Source organism: Hordeum vulgare, chromosome 7H, assembly GCF_904849725.1.
Source record: "Hordeum vulgare subsp. vulgare chromosome 7H, MorexV3_pseudomolecules_assembly, whole genome shotgun sequence".
NCBI classification, from domain to species: Eukaryota; Viridiplantae; Streptophyta; class Magnoliopsida; order Poales; family Poaceae; genus Hordeum; species Hordeum vulgare.
In genome coordinates this window covers 11,321,415-11,326,480 of record NC_058524.1, presented here as the reverse complement: position 1 = coordinate 11,326,480, position 5,066 = coordinate 11,321,415, and the positions used below count along the sequence as shown (strand labels likewise).

General features: G+C 45.5%; 1 pseudogene; it reads right to left on the bottom strand.

Annotated features, from left to right (window-relative positions):
• Window positions 1–211: 211 nt before the first annotated feature.
• On the bottom strand, window positions 212–3,034 carry LOC123411773 (annotated as a pseudogene).
• Window positions 3,035–5,066: the final 2,032 nt, after the last annotated feature.

Genomic DNA, 5,066 nt, shown 5'->3' with positions numbered 1-5,066 from the left:
AGCAGACGGTATTGCAGCAAACGGTGGACATGTGCAGTTGGACAAGGAAACCCGGACTGTAAGTTAAGCAGATCACAAGAGCATCTTCCTTCCTTCCTTCCAACAGGTGACCTGCATAACAAACACCATAACACATCAGCATGTCAAACTAGCTAGTACGACTACGGACCGGGAAGGAAGCAAGTAATGGTACACGTTTACTGACCAGAGTAGCAGTTCAATCTCGGAGAGTATACCGCCACTTCCCTTGAATTGCAGAGCACTGGCACAGGGATGTGAACAAGTCATTGGTGATTTCGCGGAAGGTTAGATACTGGAGGGGCAGGAGGAACTCAATGCCGGGTGGGACCTCCGTCATGCTGCTGAGGTTGACTAAGAATAGTTTCTCCAGGCTTGCCATGGCACCTTCTGCTATCTCTAGCCGACTCACATTAGGCAGGTCTCTTAGAAAGAGAATCTTTAGCATGGGAAACCACCCCGCGAGAAACGTCAGCTGCTCTCCGTTGTATGCTTTGCTGAACTCTAGACGTGTCAAGTTTGACAACCGAGAAAGGGATGGCAGGGGTTCTTCTCTCAGCTGTGACCATAATAGAGACAATGCATACAAGTTTTGTCCCCCAACAGCTTGGAAGAGAGGAGACTCGTCCAATGCCCCTTCAGCTAGTCGTCCTCTCAAAACTAGATTTTGCAGGCTTGGCAGGCAGACATTCAACAAAAGAACCTCGTTCTCATCGCTTGCATTCACTTCAAGGTAGGACAAATACCGCATATGAACTAGAGATTCACTGATAAGTCCACAGTAAATTCCCTTCACATTCCATAACCTCAAGCTTCTCATTTGCCTCAGCACCCCTAAATGCCTAAGAGACTCATCTTGTGCTGCCAATGATTGCAATGTCTGCAGATTAGTTAGATTTCCAAGACCATTGGGGATATGCACACCACTCAGACATTTAAAATCCCTCCCTGTTCGATCAAATACTCTCTCAGCAAATAAGTGCCTGAGCTTCTTTAGTTTTACAATCCCACTAGGCAACTCATGTATGTCAGATTCAAAAAGGTCCAACGTCAGCAAATTTGAAAGCTTCTCAACAGACTTCGGGAGCTTCTTCACTTTTGAATCACGCAAACCCAAATAGCGGAGATTAAAAAGATCTCCAATGGCATCTGGAATCTTCTCGATGGGTAGACCACTTAATTCTAGCACTGTCAGGTATCTTGACTCATTACACAACAGAGGTAGTAGAGTGAATGATGACTTGCTATCACCCAGTGTAATGACAGTCCGGAGCTGGTGCATATTGGAAAATGGCTGCTGAATATCCTTCTTTAGTTTGTGAAGTACCAACCGACGTCCATCCATCTCAAGAGACCCCCCACACTGATCCTCATAACTAACACCAAAACAGTTCTTCTTGCACAAATCAATTGCCAGTTCACGTACGAGATCGTGCATTCTGAATTTCTTCATCCTATCAAATGAGTTCCTCTCAACAAGTTGCAACATGTTTCTATCAACCAACTCTTTTAGATAGCATTCTGCCACTTCTTCTAGTGTGCTTTCACCCCTCTCCTCGATGAACCCCTCTGCTGTCCATAACCGGACAAGTTGTTTCCTTTTAAAATGATAGTCTTCTGGAAATAAGCTGCAGTACAGGAAACAACTTTTCAAGTATGTTGGGAGGTAGATGAAGCTCAGATGCAAAACATTCCTTATGTGGTCCAGCCTTGAATTGTTAATAATCTCCCAGCCCAGTTGGTCATTTATTCTTCTCCATTCTTCCACGGTTTTCTCACGCACACGCAACATGCTACCAACTGACACAATAGCAAGAGGCAAGCCTTTGCACTTGCTAACTATTTCCATGGACGATGGCTTCATTTCTGTAGGACATTGATGATTTGTATCGCTTGGAAAGGCTTTCTTACAAAAGAGATCCCAAGCCTTGTCTTCTGGTAAAGCTTCCAGTGTTAAGATACGCCCTCCAGAAGCAAGTGCGGCAACATGGGCATCCCTTGTTGTGAGCATCACTCTACTGCCCTTATCATTGTGAACAAACATCCTTGACAAATCATAAAATGCTTCATAAGTCCAAACATCATCCAATATGATCAAGTACTTCCTTTGCTCCAGATATTTCTTTACTGTCTCTTCAAGGCTCATGATGTCCATAGACAGAGTGCTAGATAGAACACTGACATTATCTTTAAAAAGTTCTTTGATTATATTTCTCATGACATCTTCTCTAGAATAAGTTTGAGAGATGGAGACCCAAGCGTGACACTGGAATTTCTCCCTCTCCTTCTTGTAGACATTTGCAGCTAAAGCAGTTTTACCAAGACCTCCCATTCCGAGCAGAGCTATCACAGAGTAGTCCAGATCATCACCTTCCAACCACTCCTCGAGTTTTTCTCTGTTTTTATCCACCCCCACTAGATCTTCTTCATCAAGGGAGCGTGAAATGTTTGCTAGATCTTGGGATCTCTTAACAATGTAATTTGAGTTGCTTGCATCCCTGTTATTTATTGTGGGAACCCAACGGTTTTTTGTATCCGAGAGGTGTGAAAGGTCTTTCTCTATTTCCTTCACCTTGGAAGCTACCCTGTTCAAAGAAAGCAGAGATCTTGGCTTCTTGAAACCCTTCTTCAGAAAAAAAACAACAACCAATATCTTGTTCCCGACCAACAAGATACAAGTACTCATCCACCATGTCGTCCATCACATATGCTACTTTCTGTACCTCCTCCAACCAGCCCTCATATACTTGATTGTTGCGACTACGAATGTCCATCTGACATAGAACATCATGCATTATACGAAGCTCCCTACCAACACGGCCCATACTGCCCTGTAGTTCTAGTAGTTGTGTGCCATACTTTCCCAACTGTACGCTGGCCTGGTCTGCCGCTGCCTTTGCCAAGGCAATTCCAATCTTCCTAATGGCTAGAAGAATCACAATCTCCGCCATTACTATGAGAATTGTAATGTCTCAGTTTTAGGTGGTGCCCTGGTTGTATATTCTCCTCCTTATGATCAGAATGACCACTGTAAAATGAAGTGATACGTTAATTATACAAAATAATAGTGAAATTCTACTACTGGCAATTACGAATCGCCTGCAAAAACACTTCAAAACTCAACATACACTTGCCATAACACTTTAAAACTCTCCAACCGCAATGGAAAAGTAAAATAAGTAGAATTTTCCCAAGAAATACTACTAAAGTCTTAATTCATATTGTTAAGTCATCTAATTCTAACCGAGATAGCCAAACAAAATCAGCTCTTTCGACATGCATGTCCATGAATTTTAAAACACTTGAGATTGTGCTATAGTCAACTATGGCAAACAGAATGTTATTAACTGGCAACAAGAATCAATGACACTTCACGAAATAACTGCTCATGTATGTTCCTCTTCCCTATAGGGATATATTAGGGAACCAAGCCAAAGAGGAAACTAATCTGGCATACCTGTCGGATTGCCAATATGCATATTCTACTTCCGAGTAACTTAGTTCAATATTTCCTTGGTCTCTATGTAATTAACTGTTGGAAATATGCCCTAGAGGCAATAATAAAATGGTTATTATCATATTTTCTTGTTCATGATAATCGTCTATCGTTCATGCTATAATTGTATTAACAGGAAACAGTAATACATGTGTGAATGAATAGATCATAATGTGTCCCTAGCAAGCCTCTAGTTGGCTAGCTCGTTAGTCAATAGATGATCATGGTTTCCTGATCATGGACATTGGATGTCATTGATAACGGGATCACATCATTGGGAGAATGATGTGGTGGACAAGACCCAATCCTAAGCCTAGCACTAGATCGTATTGTTCGTATGCTAATGCTTTTCTAATGTCAAGTATCTTTTCCTTCGACCGTGAGATTGTGCAACTCCCGGATACCGTAGGAGTGCTTTGGGTGTATCAAACGTCACAACGTAACTGGGTGACTATAAAGGTGCACTACGGGTACCTCCGAAAGTGTCTGTTGGGTTGGCACGAATCGAGATCGGGATTTGTCACTCCGTGTGACGGAGAGGTATCTCTGGGCCCACTCGGTAGAACATCATCATGAGCTCAATGTGACTAAGGAATTAGTCACACGAGGAGCTCGGGAATGGTCCGGAGGTAAAGATTGATATATAGGACGGATGGTTTCGGACACCGGAAGTGTTTCGGGCATCACCGGTAACGTACCGGGACCACCGGGACCACCGGGACCACCGGGACCACCGGAGGTGGTCCCGGTGGACCATCGAAAGGGGGCAACGACCCCAGGAGGCTAGATGGGCTAAGTGGGGAAGGGAACCAGCCCCTAAGTGGGCTGGTGCGCCCCCACCCAGTCCATGTGCACCAGAAAAAGGGGGAAGGGGGGAACCCTAACTTAGGTGGGCCTTAGGCCCACCAGAGGGGTGCGCCACCCCCTCCTCCCCATCTGGCCGCCACACCCCCCATCTGGGAGGGCTGCCGCACCCCCTAGGGTGGGAACCCTAGGGGTGGCACCCCCTCTCCCCTTCCCCTATATATAGTGGGCACTTTTGGCCTTTGGAGGACACGGTTTTCCCTCTCCCTCGGCGCAGCCCTGCACTTCTTCCTCCTCCTCTCTGCCGGCGCTTGGCGAAGCCCTGCCGGGAGACCTCGTCTCTCCACCAACACCACGCTGTCGTGTTGCTGGTCTTCTTCCCCAACCTCTCCCTCCTCCTTGCTGGATCAAGGTGCGGGAGACGTCACCGGGCTGCACGTGTGTTGAACGCGGAGGTGCCGTCGTTCGGCACTAGATCGGAATCGCTGCAAGTACGAGTCCATCAACCGCGTTCTAGCAACGCTTCTGCTTAGCGATCTTCAAAGGTATGAAGATGCTCTTACCCCTCTCTCGTTGCTGGTCTCTCCATAGGAAGATCTGAACATGCGTAGGAAAATTTTGAATTTATGCTACGTTACCCAACAGTGGTATCAGAGCCAGGTTTTCTATGCGTAGATTCTATGCACGAGTAGAACACAAAAGTTGTGGGCGATGGTTTGTCAATTTGCTTGCCGTTACTAGTCTTATT